Raw genomic sequence first — 17,395 nt, 5'->3', positions numbered from 1 at the left:
AAAAGTCCTGCAGCTTTGCTTTCAGAAAAACAGTTCTGGGAATATGCATTTCCCTGACACAAGGTCCATGTAGACATGACATTAAGCAGTCCCTCAAAAATCCCTCTGAGGAGTTGTCAGACCTGCTGATACCAATATCTGGAAAGGAGAGAGCCTAGCTTCCCATTCTGAGAAAACCAACAGCCAGCATCACTCCTTTGGGTTGGTTGTGCTCAAGAGCAAACAGAGCAATGAGACATGCCCACACCTTCCAGCTGAGAGCTTCTTTTTCACCATCAGTTCCTACCCCAGCCCAGTGCAGCTTGTGTGGGCTCTTGCCCAGCTCTCCCAACCACCTATCAGTTTGTAGCCAGGTGAAACCTTCCAAGAAAACGCAGCTTGCCAAATGTTACAGTTCCAAAGTCCCACTATAGCGCCTTCAGCTAGACCTCCCCATTTGTCTTCTGTCCCCTCTTATGCATGGCAGTCTTATTCCTCCTCAGAAGTCCTCGTACCTCAGGGGATACTTCCCTGTGCAAGCTGAGTCCTTCTCATTTACTGCTTTTGTGGTCAGGGAGGGCATTAAGGAAATAATCACTGAGATTGCACTTTAGAAATAGCCTAGAAACCATTTCTAAGGAGATCAGCTGTCCTTGGGATGTTCTAGAAAGCTTTAGTTGTGCTGATGCTTCTTTTGGGGGACTAAAAAAGCTTAACAACATTGTATCCAGGCTTAACTGTCTCAGAACTCCTACATCAGCCATACAGGTCCACACAAAGGGTCCACCTAGCCCACTACTGTCTCCAATAAAAACTATGAGTTGACACCTAGGAAAGAGTAAGAACAGGCCAAAAATATATGGTACTTCCCTCCCCAAACCCAAATTATTTACTTAGCCTTCAATTATTTTCAGCTGAAGAGACTCTTTTTTTGCCTTAGATGGTTTGTCTATTTAGTAATCCCTAACAAATCTTGCTTTCCGACACTACTGTCTTCCTTTGAACACAAGTATACACCTTGCACCCACAACACACTTTGTCAGGACGTTCTCCAGGTCTATTACCTGGTACATCCAGAATCGCCTCCCTTCATTTGTTTGAAATCTGACCCCACTGCCCACATTTGTTGGCCTCCAGTTCTTGTATGGGAAAAGGTAGGAACAGTCAGTCCCTACCCACTCTCTTCATGTGACTCCAGATTTTGTAGGTCTGTGTCACAAAATCATCCCTTTTCCAGGCTGAAGTATCCCAGGCTGCTCCATTGCTCCTTGTATGGAAGTTTCCAAGTCTGCACTTGGAAGGTCACCCACAGCAGGATGGGAGCTAGAGGTCACTTGCCAATATCAGGCCAAAATTCACTATTGGCATGGGAAAGCACCATATCTGCCCCCTCTGACTTAGCTCTGTTTCTCCAAAAGTGAATTTGACTTGTGCTTTCACAAGGCTTTTACAGAAAGGAGAGAAAGAAAACACAGACAAACGTTCCTCTTTTACAATCACTTTTCCTCCCTTTGAAATCAAAGGGAACACTTAGAAAGCAAAACTAATGCTCTTCTAAAAGCACAAAGATCCCCTTCCCAGAAGAGCAAAATGAAAGATCATGACTCAGACATGGGGCTGTAACTTCCTCATCCTATTACTCAAACCTTTGACCTCCAACATTTCTCCATTTCTCTGTGAGGGTGTCATAGGTCTAGCTGATCTCACAATCTGTTGTACTGATCTCAGAGATCCTTAGCGCTTTTCAAATACCATTTGGTCAACTCAACAGCATGCATAAGGAGCACCTAGGAATTCGAAAGTTTGACCTTGCAGTTGTGACTTTCTTTACACAGAAGATGTTTGGGAGAGTGGGGAGGAGATGGCAGGGCAATGACTGGGTGGAGAAGAAGGTGCTGTGTTTACAGAATACAGCTTAACAGAAGCATCCATCATAACCTCCCCAGCAATCCGCAGACTTCAGGGACCCCACCCCTTCAGGGCAGGCCAGAGAGGTTTCCTAGCTAATGTCAGGTAAGGGAAGATATTTATCGTACATAGATGCATGCAGTTAAGTGGAGACATACATAGTTTATCACCCCCTGGTTAGCCTGGAGCAGTTCACTGGTTGTGGAGAGGATCAACAAGTCCAAAGTGCTGTGATGCTTTGATATTAGATTACAACACTGACATCACCCTTAAGTTCAGCAAGTCAAAGGAAATAGTTGGAGGTTTATTTTTTACTGAGCCCAAAATAGGCAACAGGATTAGAGACACATAAAATCAAATTTAAAAAAACTACAAATGGGCATTTAGAGTAATTTTGAAGGTTTCTCATGCTTGGTAAGTATTCAGCAAAAAAAAACTCGATTAGGAAACCAGTTTTAATACAGTCCTTCACAGTAAGGCTGTGTTTGTGGCACAGGGCATTTCAGGAGGCCTAAACTTCCTTTCATAGCCTAAAGCCATTCAAGGATCACAAGGATTCAAAACCACTAATTTCCCAAATCTCAGGCCAAATCAAGAAAGAGCTTGGACCTTCCAGACACTAGATCACTGTCTGTCCTACCTCCTTCAGAAACATCAGCGCCCCTCGCACAGTTATCCCTGGCCTAGGCAGTGAGTGCAGTGAGGTTACCACTGCCCAGGGCCTTGGCTGAGGTCCTAGTTAATCTCTGGCCATGACCATTCTCTCCCACCTGGTGAAGCAGTTCCCAATGGGTGCCTCTTTCAGCAACAGCCAGCTTATCCCCCAGCTCTTACATGCCCAGACTGGTCTGGAGACACAAATTCAGGCAGCCCTAAGATGACAGCCAGGGCTGAAAGTCAGTGAGAAAGCTCTCAAGATGAAAGCCTTTGCAGCTGGAAGGAAATCACATTCTGACACATGATGGTGTTGGAAGATTTATTGGGGGTGGTGGGTGGGGGTGGTGGTGGGTGGGGGTGGGGGTGGTGGGGGAAGCAAACAAGAAAGCAGAAAAGGAGCAGGAGTGGAAGAAGAAGCTTCTGACCATACTGCCACCAAAAGAAACACTCGGCAAGCCATGACCTCAGCATGAAGCCTCTTCATAGACCATCCTTTGTTTCACATCTGGGTATAAACTACCACTCCACGTTATACAGTCATACCGCGGTATTTAATGAACACAGCTTATGACTAGTTTTGATTACCATCCACCAGCTCAGAGTAACATGTCAGGAAAACAGTGTTAAGGAGAAGGAGAGAGGAATTGTCACAGAACAGCAATATTTATTCTAAAGAGTGCAGAGTGCCTTTAAAATGACTATTTTTAGATTTCTAGATTTTAAGAGGGCAGCAGGAATGTTCATATTGGTCTCCTGCATAAAAATGTTCTTGAATTTCATCTGATGTCCCAAATTTCTTCTGGCTGAGATAGCAAGACATGGTTTCTTCAGAGGCTTCAAGTGGCAGAAGAACCATTGTATCCCTTGGTAATTGGTGCCAACAGTTAAATAGTCACTGCAAAAACCATGTACCTTATTTCTAGCTTACATTTATCGAACTTTAATTTCTTGCTGCTGGCTCACATTATGCTTTCATCTGTTTTTCATCCATACACAGGCATCACTTTAACCAATGAAATTCACCCCCGCATTGAGGCTGACAGAGCAAGTGATACCCAACGGTTTGGGCCAGGAAGAAAAGTATACTGCATCTTGCTGCATGTGTAAGGGTGCCACATAATTCAGACAATCAGGTCTAGAAGTAACATTTGCATTGTAATTAAGGCTTGCTCATAGCAATAAAGCCTCAGCTCAGGACAAGCAACATTCCCCAAGCACCCTGTTTCTGGAGCTTTCTGAAATGGTGGCCTGAAGCAGCCAGCCAGCAAGGCTGGTAGCAGTTCACTGCTTGTGACATCACTCTTGAATTACTGCCATCATCAACTGAAGTTATGAATATAAAAGGAAGTGCAATAAAAGACAGCAAGTGCCATCAAATTTGCAGAGAAACAATTTTGTAACCATTCCCCAAGGGGAGGCATATGTGTGCAGGGGTGGGGACACGTACCCCCCAGCAGCTCTGCACTATGTAGTTGTGCTGCCATCCGTGACCCTGAACTTGCTGCTTACTGCTGTGTTTGAGAAACTATATTGTAACAGCAGCATCGCGAACAGGTTGTCACCCCACACAGTAACGACACGATGGAGGAAGCAGCTGGTGCAGCCAAGCAGCACTAATTGGCATTATCTTAACCCGCTGGGCTATAAACCGTGTCAGAGCTGCTTTCTGCATGGTTCAGTCATTCCTTCCATGAGGGCATGAGCACCTGAGGCAGAGGAGGACAGACAGCCCTGGCCAGGACCTGCCCAGAAGGCCCCTGCAGCTCCATACCAGGACCCTGAAGCAGCAGCTCCGCACCAGACCCTTGGGCACCAGCAAAGGATTGCTACAGTCTCAGAAAAATAGCCGCCAGGCTTTACTCTCCCAGTCACAGCCTCAACATAAGCCACGTTGGCAAGATGGAGGCTTGGCAAAGAGGGCATGTCTAGGTGTTGAGATTAGGAATTTCCCCACTCCAGGCCAGTGGGGAAACGAAGAGCAAAGGGGAACCAGCCCACTACATTTAACTGTACTGTTAGATCAAACAAATCTCTTTTCCTTATGTCTGTTGTCAAGATCTGCAGGGTTTTTTTCCATAAGAGAACTGACAGTGGGACCTGTATGTCAGATAGAGGGAGCAGGTCTCTCTAGTTTCCTGTGCCAATTAGCCTCTCCCAAATGACACTCTCCCTTTTTAACTCCAGGTCCTTCTCAGTGTAGAAGAGGTTCCAGACAGGACCAATGCTTGGACAGCTGGGATTTCCTGCCCCAGCCCTGGAGTCAGGACAAAGCCGGTCCTCCAGATAGGCTGTGCGTCACAGTCTAGGAAGATTCCTGCTTTCTACTGTGCCTGAGGCCTACACACACATGTATACACACATCTTCCAGATCCAGCTGCAGAAGTTAGCAAACCTGCTCTAGTTGGGGCTTGGAATTAGCAGGCACAGGAAAAAGGCTGAAACTTGACTCCAAACCTCCAGTATTGATTTGGCCCAAGTGTTCCCCTTTTCACGCCTCAAGACTTTTTCTCCCCCCTCACCCGCATGCAGCGCTCTCAGCATTGCAATCACCAAGCAGTATTCACCAACTTATCTAAATAAGCACCCCATCTTTCCTAGCCTACCAGGACGGAAAACCTGTCTGATTGCCTAAGATCCTGGAGGAAGTATGATGAGGTGCTAAGAAAATAATTCTGCTTACAAATTCTTTGGGCTGTAACAGCCGCTTTTGTAGCTGGATGGGGTTTTTGGCTGGCAGTCAGCTCTCCCTCCAAGTTGTCTCTACAAGACACTCCATTTACTTCCTGTTCCCTAGCAAGTCCCTGCAGGAGAGCAAAGAAGCTGGGATTAAACATATACGATAGAGCCTAGCCAAGACACACAATCCAAATTCCCAGACAAAGTACAAGACAAATACAAGCATCACAGAGGAACAAACATAATATGGGCTTAAGTCTAGCATGAGCCCTCTGTAAATATGATCTGAACAGCAGGCTGCACCTTCCAGCCTAGCAGATTCCATAAAAGCAAGGTCTGCAACACAACAGATCTCAGGAAGAGAGACAGGAGGCACCAGGGATTTAGAAAGAGGCTTTAGGAATTCAACATCACCTTGAATGACACAGAACCACTACCTTTAAATGTCAGTTGGTGCACCAATGTAAAATGAATGGGTTCTCTGAGTCACAACCCTGTTCTGCACAACTAGAGCTACAGGGCTCCAGCTTTTTGGCTGGGAAGAGGGCAAATAAAAAAACCTGTCTGAACTGTCCTCTCCCTGTATGCCTGAGAGAAGCACCCAGTGGCCTCTAACACCATCAGAGCACCCGATGTCTGAGTGACACTATCAGTGTACCTCCAGCTGTACTACCTGCCATAGGTAAGCCAATAGCAGATTAAAGAAGGAATAAAGGAGTGAAGCAATATTGCCCAGCCAGGGCCAGATGGCTGGTGTTATATTCTTCATTTTCCCAAAATAGTTCTCTGGGATCCCAGAACAATACTCCAAACACTAAATTTCTTTCATAAGATTGACAAATCTAAAGGCTGCCTTCCACCCGTGAAGGATTTAAAATAATACCTACTAGTAAAACCCTCAAGTGTGAAAACCTCAAGTAGAACGTGGTCTTCACAGATTCCTCCTCTGCTCAGGAGGAGCCTGAGACTTCAGTTACCGTGGGGCCACACCATGTCCCCCTCACCACAGGGGAAATCCCACTGAATCCAGCTGCATTGTCAGCCCAGCAGGAAGCAGAAATCTCACAGGAAAGGCTATTCTAGTGACATTTCCAGGACAGTTTTGCAGATCAGAGACACTTTTGGACCAAAGCCAAGGTAGGGCTGGCCAGCACTTCCAAGAAGGTGGCTAAGTGGAAATTATCCTTCAAAATGGTAGAAAAATTAAAAGATATATATTTTTTCTGACGTTTCAATTACTGATGAAAGCAATGGGAAGTTTTCCTCTCTCCCTAAATGTTGCATTTCTTTTGACAGTGGGGAAAAAAGAACCCTCTCTCCATCATACATGCATATTTCCCCACTACTGAAGTGACAGAGTTCAGAAAAAGGAAAAACTGAAAAGGAGAAAAAAAATCTGCCACCAGAGTCATGATTTTTAACAAGTATTTTTAGTATTCACTATGAATAGCGAACATCAAAGCAACCAACTCCACTTCATACAGTTGACGCTTCTTCAGGAAACAACGATCAGTGCCACAAGGACATTTTCTGTCATGTTGGGGGCAGGGAGGGCAGTGAGCTGTAGACAGCAGCTCAGTGAACTCTGCTTTGCTGAACTGGTGTCTAAGCAAGGAAATGCTAAGGGAAGCCTGGAGCCAGAGCGTTTCCCATGAGACAGTGAATCAAGACCTTCCTCTCTCCTGTGACTCAGTGTCACAGGAGGCAAACTGCAGATGACTTCTGGCTGGCTGAAGCTGCAGCCATGGCATTGCGAGCAGACTGGCTCCTCCGGATGTGTGCATGGAGATGGAACGGAAGCAGGACGGGAGACCTGCTGGGGAGGCCTCATGTTGCAGCTGCTTCTGTTTCAAAGCCTGGCTAGCATCAGTCATACTGAGAAGATGTCAAAGAGGTAGCAGGCACCTCTGGCCTGTGCTTCATGCACAAAGAGTAGAAGAGAACAAGAAAAAACAAATCAAAAGACTCAGAGCAAAGAAAGAGCTAAGGGCTGGGGAAAGAAACACATTCTGGGTCACAAAGAACAAGCAAAGCACACACAAAACATGCAATTACCTGCTGCAGAAAAAGCGGCAGGATCATCTCATTTCATGCAATGCACAGATCCCTTGAGAAAACGCAGCTTTTCTACCACTCCATCCTGTTTCAGAGGCTTTCTTTCATGCCTGTGACTCTCCTTAGCCTCATGACTGATTCTCTCCACCCAGGCCTCCTCTGTCCATATGCAGAGGAGGGACACTACTGAAGAGCAAAACAGCTCGTGTGCTTCTGAGAAGCCTACATTCCTCTCTAGTCACTAAAACACCCCAAACCAATGAGAAATGTTGGCTTCATGAAAGAAAATGAGAGGGAAAAAAAGGAAGATGGTTTCTAAAGCCAGCCAAATATTAGAAAGTAAAGTCATTTCATTCACATATAACACAAAGCCTCTGGTTCAGTGTGACCACATCACAGCCCGCGAGGATTACTAACAGCTTCTGCATGGGTTTGCTGCCCACGCCCATTCAGCAAAGGGTACCCACAGCTAAGAGAACATGTGTTGTCTTCTTGCTCACTTATTTGGAGCTCATTTAGAAGCTCAAACCCAGAATACCAAGAACAGCTATTTCCAAATACTTCTTAGGTGGTTATTCACACACTTACAATATTCCATGAGCATTTGTCATTGCTAGTTATCTTAGCCAGCACTGTTTGCAAAGCAGAGGTGAAGGAATGGTGCAAAGACAAGCAGTTCACGTCCCATCTGAAAACAGGCCCCACTGCTGAGTAGCATGGCTGAAGCGCATAGCCAGCCTCTTCCTAAAAGCTTCCAGGGACAGGCAGCACAAGCTCCCCAGGCAATCTAACCATCACTTCCTAATCATTAACTACTTTGCAAAGTCTTCCTCCTCCAAAGTTTCATGTTGTATCAGCCATAACAGCCTGCCTGAAAGCAGGGAGATGTAATGAAACATCAGAAAGAAAAAAACCTGTGTGCAAGGAAAACCTGAAATTTCAATCCACTTCATGCAGTTAGCCTGAAGAACAGGAAGTGAAAGCCTAGCTCTGGTGAGAACTGCAGGAGTCTGGCAACCAATTTAAGAGCTGCCTCAGGTACTGTGCTGAGGAGGTGCTGCAATCTCAATCCCAGGATGGAAAGAGCACAAACTGGATTAAAAAATCCAGGCTGAAGCCCACTCTTCGTCCATGACGGAAAATAAACCCATGAAGGACTGTAAGTTAAGTCTTCATCAATTCTCACTGCAGGGCCAGCTTCTGTGAGCATACCTCATAAACACACTCCTTGTTTTCCTCTTTCACTTTGGGAGTCCCCCTCCAGCTGTGAGCTACCCACCTGCTTGTGTGCTTTCACATAGACAGTTTCAGCAGTGGCAAATGGTGCCGCATGGATTGCTGGAAAGCATGGTCTCTACTTCTTCACTCACCAGGGAGGACTGTTGCAAATTGCAGAAATTCAGGGATGCCAGGGATGCACCTGTGAAGGGAAGAAGAGAAGCAACAGGAATGAGTAAACCAGAGTGGCTGGCTTAATCTAACAGCTGTCAGAATGGCTGGTGTTGATTCCACTGTTACTCCGTACACTGATGTTTCTGGCACTGGAGATGCTTCCATGAAACAATTCAGTTCACTGAACTGGCAGAACACTAACAGAACAAAAAAACCACTGCAGCAATGATGAGCTCAGCTGTCATCTCTGGCTGCATCCACTAAGCTCATGTGAGATTATTGCAATGATGTGCCAAAACCGGATCTTTTGAGCTGGAGGAACACTGGACACTTATTCTCTTGAGAAACTCATTTTGTGCACACTGAACTGACTTTGCTGGGCCCATGTGCCACTAGCCCACCAAAAGGACATAGGACAGTTAATGATTCTCTGCAGCTTTTCCCAGCTTTCCCCTTCTCTATTTTGATGGTTTTTTGTGATTTAGGGCAATCTCTTTCTATCTGTGCATGCCTAGCACAAGAGGATCTCATGTCTGATGGGAAGGCTTTGCACATCAGGATAAACAGCAGCAGCAAAAGCCCTGACCTCCACTGAAAAGCCCCATCTCTACATAAAAGTGGTCACTCCTGCCTCACTGCTGGATGAAGACATTTTCTGCTTCCCGCATGAGATAAGCAGCAGGATGTATGCGAGTCACACTTCCTGCGAGGCAAAGCAGCAGCAGGTAAGGCCAGCGTGTGCTCCTTACAAGGAAGTGTCTAACACTCCCTTGCTCACGCACTGGGAACAACCAAAGCCACCCTAAAGGGTGGGGGAAAGATAGCACTGTGAGGCAGCACAAGGAGATAACGGAGAAAACCAAGAAATGAGTCGATTTGTTATGTTATTCAGGATCGAGTTCCTAGAAAAGATTTTTTTTTTCTGGTCTACAGCAGCATGAAACATCCTTTAGATGACAGCAGCATTTCTAATACCCTATGGCACCATTCACAGTGCTTGGAGAAAATTGGCAGAGCGAGTCCTGCCTGCTTGCAGCCACTTACTTCTGTGAGGCACCTCTCACCCCTCGGCTGTTGCACTGCTGGTCCTATCCGACCATAAGAGAGCTGGGTAATTCATTTGGTTTTACAGAAAATAGTAAATTCACAGAAAAATGTATGAAGATATTCAAATCTCCAAATAATTCTGGCAATAAAAAGTCTGAGGGTTACAAACCCCCAAGTCTTTTGAAACAGCCATTTTAAACTTAACTTGATATTTTTAGTTGATGAGATTACTTGGAGATAATATGTTGCCAGCTGAACAAAGGCAAATTTGGGGCTAAATCTCTTCCTCCTCATTTCCATCCCTTAAAGGGAGGATTCCTGCCCTTTCTGCCTTATTTTTCAGTTTGTCCACCAAACTGCATGTCTGTCCTCCCTGCCAGGAGCCCAGGAAGACCAGGCCATGGCTTTCAAAGGGCTGTGCCAGCTCTAGCTTTTATCAGCTCCACACCATTGAGGAAAGGAGTTAATAACTGCCTTCTAACCTTACTGAGGAGGCATGAAAGCCAACTTTCCCCTGCTCAACCAGGCAGATCTTCCAGTAGCACAAATAGGCAAAGATTTGTTCATCCCACATTACACCAGTTCACACCACCCATAGCTGATGGCTTTGTAGGAGATCACATTTACTGGTGCAGAGCAAGGGAATTTGTTACAGTCCCATTTCAAGCAGACAGGAGATAAGGGAATCGGAAAACCTATCCAGATGTCCTGTGCAGTAACTGGATGTCCCAGGGATTTCTGTAACAAGGCTCCCCACAATCGAGCAGCTCTGCACCCTGACAGTAATGACCCCATGCCAGTCACTCAGAACTTTGTCTCCTCTGAGGAGGGCTTGGGGGACTTCTCTAACAAGATCTGCACTTTTGCTGCAACTTGGTGTGAAGAAGTAATTAGATCTCTAGTTACTGCTTATTTCCACAAATTTAAAAAAAAAAAAAAAAAAAGCTGGAAGTTAGTATCTTTGAGTTCTCTTCCACTTCGCCACATCTGGCTGAAATCTGCACATGGGCAGCAATGACACGGGACGTATTTTTTCACAAACCCGACTCAGAAGGACAGTGGGCAAGTGTTTCTACTGATGCACCTGCAAAGGCAACTGAAAGAAGTCATGGACAGCCATAGCAAGCAACAGTCCCTGCTCCCAATAGTCCTCCCAAAAACTTACACTGGGAGATAGAGATCACACCTCTTGGCTCCCAAACCAGCACTGATCCATTAGGCCCTACCGTCCCTGACCTCTGGAAGAAAAGCATTTCTGGGTAAAAACAAGCATACTGCTAAGTCTTCCCTACAGTTTCATGTTAAAATGAGGGAGGCAGCCCAAGGTCCTTGTCACAGCTGCGAGTCACCACAGTATTACTTCAGCCACGATGGTACAATTCCACTTTCAGGCTCACATAAAAGCTAAATAAGGAGGCTGAATCAAACCTGTGAAGCTCCCAAAAGATATCCTGAAGCTTGATTAAAAAAAAATAAAAAAAGAAGTGCTCTACTCCTTTCTGTAGTTATTTTTAATCTAGGGTGGACTGTGTCATCCTGGAACTGAGTCAAATGAAAATGAGAGATTTAAAGCACTTCACTCTCCCCCTGCTGCCCCTCTGCTCTGCGTCAGTCATCACTTCTTGGTTTGTAAACGCTTAGTGGGATTTGCACAGGGCCAGGCAAATCAGGCTCCTCCATTTACTGCTATACAACAAATATATTCCAGTAACAGGCCGTTCTCCTGCCAATGCCTTCTGTTTTCCAATTCATTTCATTTTCTTTAGTGACTTTCTTTCAGACAAGTGGATAACCAGAGCCTTGGGTTGTCTCCATGTGGATTCTGCCTTTCAGCAGCACCAGTTATTTCTTTGCAGAAATCCTTCTCATGTAGGAAGCAGGTACAAAATCTTCCCCCACCATGCTGGACTCAGTTTATTTGCTCCTGTTTCCACTCACTTTTCACCATCAGTCAGCCCACAAAGCACTGACTGCTTCTCTGCCCAGGGCTCTCCCAGCCTGCCTCCCCTGCCTTTCCTGCCAGGCTCTCCCAAGCTGATAGCCAAGGAAACCTGTCCACACCTATGCAGGCTGGGGCTGTGCCTTTGTTTTGGGCAGTGACGTGTGCTTGGGGTGGAGGCCACCATTGTTTCAGCTCCCTGATTCCACAAAGGAGCGTTAATAATTTCTTACAACTGTAGTAAATGAAGGGTGGCAGTTACACCCAACCTATAACATTATACATCATTGTTTTTCCTGTTACCTGTCAAAAAGGAGGTTTCTTCCTTCTGCCATGGGAAGGTAGCTGAGGTTGCAATGTCACCTAGGCAGAAGCCACTAACTTTAACAGTATTTCTGTCAAACACGTGGACCATCTTAATGCACAGACGGGGTCGCCTTGCCCTAAGCTGGGCATAAGAACTTCTGGGACCGTGTGGATCAGAAATGAGAGCTGGGCTCCCTCTCTCACATGCCATTGTGTCTCCCCTCATAAGGAAGGGATGCAGTAAATAATGCAGTTGCCATCTGTGGTGTTCAAAGCAAGCAGTTTGACAATGCCAACAGAAAAAACAGAACTGTGCTATGGAAAGCAGATCCTTTTTCACAAAAATGAAGTAACTCTCATTTAGCCCATGAAAAGTGTTTCTTGCAGAGAAATTGCACAAGAGCCAGTCTGAAATCCTCTTATTTGTCTCAAGAGGTACCCAGCTCTTCAGGTGCTCTCTGACTTGAGGATTGCAATCACACACCCACCCTTAGCATCTTCAAGCATCATATAAAGAATAGAAAACAGTATGAAACATCCCCCCTCCCCGCCGCCTTGTATAGCATGAAGGTTATGTACAAGAACTAAAACGTTACAGCCAGAAGCCTTATTTTGCAGAAGATAATATCATTTTTCATATTCAGTGCAACATTAAACCCACCCTCCCAAAACTCAGCTGTGCCAAGGCTTGTGAGCTTAAGGTGAAATTATCGCCACCAGAAAAGTTTCACTGCCCCAGCAAAAAATGAGGAACAGTGGAAAACACAAACAAAATAACACAAGTGGTGAAAAGTAAAAGGAGGTGGTTTGGACACATCCCATCTTGATATGCAGTGTTTCAGTAACCAGGGTGAGGAAATGGGTTTTCCTTTTAAACAAGGGTGGGCCAGATCCTTGGCTGGAATAAATCAGTGCTGCCCTGCTGAAATCAATGGATTGTTGCTGATTTACAGCAGCTGAGGGTCTGACATGTGGTTTTCTCCTGACAGTATCACAGTAATTTAATTCTAAATTAAAATCATATGGAGATGTTGTTTTGATACAATATTATTAAATACCAAATATGCCAGAACTGAACCAAACTGAACTAAAATTAACCTAAAATGAGACAGAGTAAAGGGAATGCCTCTCTATTGTAATGTGGACTCAGAGGCTAGAAAGAATCACAGGATAATTTGATGAAATCCCTTGAAGCATTCTCACTGACTAATTAGTCTCTTCATTCTGGAACGAGGCCATTGGTGGTGTGAAGGTTTCAGGGTTTAACACATTTCCTCCTGCTCACTAAGAGCTCCTTGTAATTCCTGAAGCCCAAAGCACCAAGGATGCAAAGAACAGCTAGATGAACTGGCATGAAAGGTGACTGTAACAATGATCCTCTCTCGCTAGTCCCCAACAACACAGGTGGCCCAGAGGGGCCTGTGGCCACACTGGGCTTGAAGCCAGTGAGTCCTGCACAGCACCCCACTGCCAACTAAACTGCTGCAACCAGCTGAGAGAAACTAAAGGATATTCTTCAGCTGCAGACGTGCAAGCAGCACACCGGGAACCCCTTGAGCATCATGGCAAGCAGGCAGGGGAGAGGCACACCCCATTGCAACCGCTTGTGCAACTCTGTCTCCATTTAGTCACATGGTGGACATGAGCAGGACTATTGCACAGAGAGCAGGGAGTGATGGCCTTCACGCAGAGCACCCCCAGGCACTCTCCTCCCATTTGCCACTCTTCCTCCTCCTAGGTCTGTTCTCCCTGCTATGGCAGTGACTTAGCTATCAGGCTTGCCCTGTCTGGCCAAACCCCAATTTCCCCTGATCCCAAGCAATGAGGCCTCCAGCAAGTGCTCAGCCTCTTTGAGGATCAGCAAGGATGATGCTAATTCACTGCTAAAGTGGGTGGCAGTCTTTATTATGTTTCAGGCCTGAGAAATCTCACCAGTGCACCGAGAACCACAGGGCTCCTTCCTAATTACACAGCAGAGCACCGCATGATTCATGTCAGCAGCTCCTCGGCCCCCTCACCTCAATCCTTGCTAGTGTGACACAACAAATCCGAGTGGAAGTGATTAGCAGGTTGCAACCGCAGCCGCCTGCTCCCCAGCGCTATTAACAAATAAGGCGCCATGAATGAGCCGTCGGACGGCAGTCAGAGGCCTGTTGAATCATGCTCTTCTGCATTGCAACATCGGAAGTTGCACTTTAAAACCGATCGCCTGGGTTGCTCTCAGATTTCCCAATGAAGGCTGGAGGAGGATGGAGAACCCGGGCTGAGAACATTATATATGCATTTTTAAATTCCCAGGGGAGGTTCAGAAATTAGAACTAGGTCTGGGGCCTTTTGTTTTTGTTTTTCCCTTCTCTCCTCTCTTTCCTTTTGGTCTGATTAACTTTGGTGACTGGCTTGCACAATTTTATCAGGTTGGGCCTGATGAATCATTCATCTTCAGCAAGCAACAGTGAGAGATTGCAGGCAAGGCAGGCTCTGTGTTTCAGTAACCAAAAACAGAAAAAAAAAAAAAACAACAACAACAAAAAAAACACCAAAAGAGAGGAAATGGGGGCAGGGAAAAAGAGACAGTGGGCCAACAGCACTCATGGGCAGCTTTCTGATGTCTGGTCTCAGACAACTAGCAGCACATTCATTTGTAAGACTGCCAGACCTCCTAGGAAACCTAAAAGGCTGCTGTTATTTATAAAGCTAGATGTAGCTATTCTGCGTGAAAGACTAGCTCATTGTATTTATAGGTACCTGTCCCATTCACCCACTTCAGGGCCCTCGTTCCCATAAATGTATGAGGCTTGCAGGAATTGCCTTCAAACACTGAGACTCCTTTCTGAGCAGGGCCATTTGGAAGTGCCTATCACCGCTGCAGGGCTCAGCAGCATGTACATGTACATATATTCCTGAAAGCCCCACATTTCTGTCAATGCACAGGAAGCCAGATTCAAGAATTTGTCTTCCACGTGGAGAGCACCAGATTTTGCATTTCATTTGTAAAAAGCTGCCAATAAATCTTAACCACGTAGGTTTGATTTAAAAATGGTTTAAAACTGTCAGCTGGCTTCAGGAGAGAAGATATACAAGTGAGTTCAATCAATTCTGGCAGCCTGGACTCCCAGCCCCCCTTAAGAAGGAAAAACAAAATAAAATCAACCTTCCTAGGTTTTATGCCTGAACTTCAAACTATCTGTGCATAAATCTAAATCAGAGCTCAGCTGGTCAGACATGAAGAGCTTTGCAAACACAGCCCTTTAGTGAAGATGGGGACATGGGCAAGCAAAGGCAGCTCCCTACAAATTGCACTGAGGACAGGAAAAGCAAGAGATTCGGCCTTTCCAGTTTGTAGGTGTTCGCACACAAACATAAGAGAACTTTTCTATTTTGGAGGTGAAAGACTTATTTCTCAACAAAAAAGTAAAAATTGTACATACAGCTCTTACCTCCTACAGATAAAACAGGCAAGATTTCACTCTTGAGACCAGCTGGGCTCACTCCTGTCAACCAGAAGCCTTGCCCAAATGTAGATATAGGAATTGAGGCAAACTGCTGCTTCCAGTTGCCCATATGTTAGCAAACTTTCAAGCAGAACCATGCTCTACCAGTCCCAATCCCAGATTTCTTAGGTGCTTCAATTTGTGCCATGATTTTGGGTGCTGGTTACCAATGCTAAATCAGATCTAAAACCTCATGCAGTTGTCCAGGCCTGGCTCCTTCGAGCAGCCACACAACCATAGTGAGAAGCATTTTGGCTCACTGAAAGTTGCAACAGTGGGCAGGTCTTGAGAGGAGTCTCAAAGAGCTCCCTCAGAGGCAGAAATTTTCACAGTTCAAGGGCAGATAACATTTTTCCTGCTTAATCTCTTGGAAGGATTCCCTCTCTCTCAGTCACGAATTAAGTGTCATCCAGAGAAAAATATTTGCCCTTTTGCAGTTTCAGGGACTGATTATTTAACGTTTGATGTGGCATAAATTCAAACCCTTTAAAAAAAAAAAAAAAAGAAGGAAGAAGAAAGGGGCTCTCACAGCTTAGAGCATACTCAACCCCACACATCTATCCAAGAAGAGCCAACAGGCCAAAGCTGAGAGGTAAAGAGGCTGAAGATCTGTGGGGCTGGATCTGGAAGTAGGAGCTTTCACATCTTAGCTTGAGCGTCTGATCCCGGGCTGTACTAGAGTGAGCAGGTGTCTCTGTATACAAGAGGTAGCCACAAAAATTTTAACCAAAATTTACATTTCTCTATTAAAAGTCATCATCTACATAATGCAGCATTTACTAACGAATAATCATCTCAAAAGATTCCCAACCAGTTCTACTAGGAACCTAAACAATGCAGCTTTGGGTTAAGGGTGTGAGAGAGATGAAGCAAAGCTGACTCAAGCTGTTTCCAGTGGCTAAGCTGAGTGAAATGCAATAAATACAGAGCAAACCCGATTTTTCCCTTGCTGTTGCACACAATATTTGCAAGCAATTACACTGTCTGTGGCGCTTTAACATACAGGAGAATAGTCAAGATACTTCATGCATCTAGTTATGAAAGTTCAGGACATAAACTGAAAAGGAAGCTGGATTTTTAAAATAATCTCATGCCTTAAGATGTCTGTTTCAGGGACAAATGGGAAACAGATAAATACATTTAGGCTCTTTTCTCTATGGTCTTCCATCTCACATGGTCATTTGCTCCTCTGCTAGGATTAACAGCAGCTCACAGTTCCCTCCTGTATGAGACATCATAGATTTTACTTGATCGCTTCTGCCTTATAATCCATAACCACAGATGAATTATGGCATGTTCTTTAATAACCCTCCAGTCTCACTGTAAAGCAGTGAGGAATCCATGTTCTCTGGTAGGTTAAGGCCACAATCAGTTGACCTCAGAGGAATGAAATGCCACCATGTGTCCTAGGACAATGGAAATGCAACAGCCCCGCTGGGAAAGGATGAAGAAAAAAAAAAATCCACGCAGAGGTTATTTTGTTAACCTAACCTGATCATCTCTCAGGTGCCTTAGAGGATACCTGAGGACTTCTTTAGCAGAAGACAGGGTCATGCTGTAGGGCTCAGCTGACTGGTAACAAGATAGGTACTGTGCACTCACAGTCCAGAGCTCAGATTCAGTTGAGGTAAATAGTGGTCTACAGCCACCATTACCTGAAGGCTGATCAGTGACCTGACAGCCATGGTTCAGCTCCTAGAAGACAGCCATACCTTCCCCATCTCAGCAGCAAATCAAGCCTGGAAGCTAAGCAGCCCCCTCCATCTAAGAGGTACTTCCCCTCAATATGAACATAAATGATCTGCATTGATGCGATGTGTGGGTAGCTTCACTGGGTCTGTACTCAAGGGACACAGGACCCTTAGGATGCCTGACCTCTAGGTATTCCCCTGACCTTCTGCTCACATGCTTTTAGGGAGTTGGAGACGGGGCTACAACAAACACC

This window comes from Platalea leucorodia, assembly GCF_965183815.1.
Source record: "Platalea leucorodia genome assembly, chromosome: 9".
Lineage (NCBI taxonomy): Eukaryota > Metazoa > Chordata > Aves > Pelecaniformes > Threskiornithidae > Platalea > Platalea leucorodia.
The sequence above is the reverse complement of the archived record's forward strand: the minus strand, read 5'-3'. Positions refer to the sequence as shown.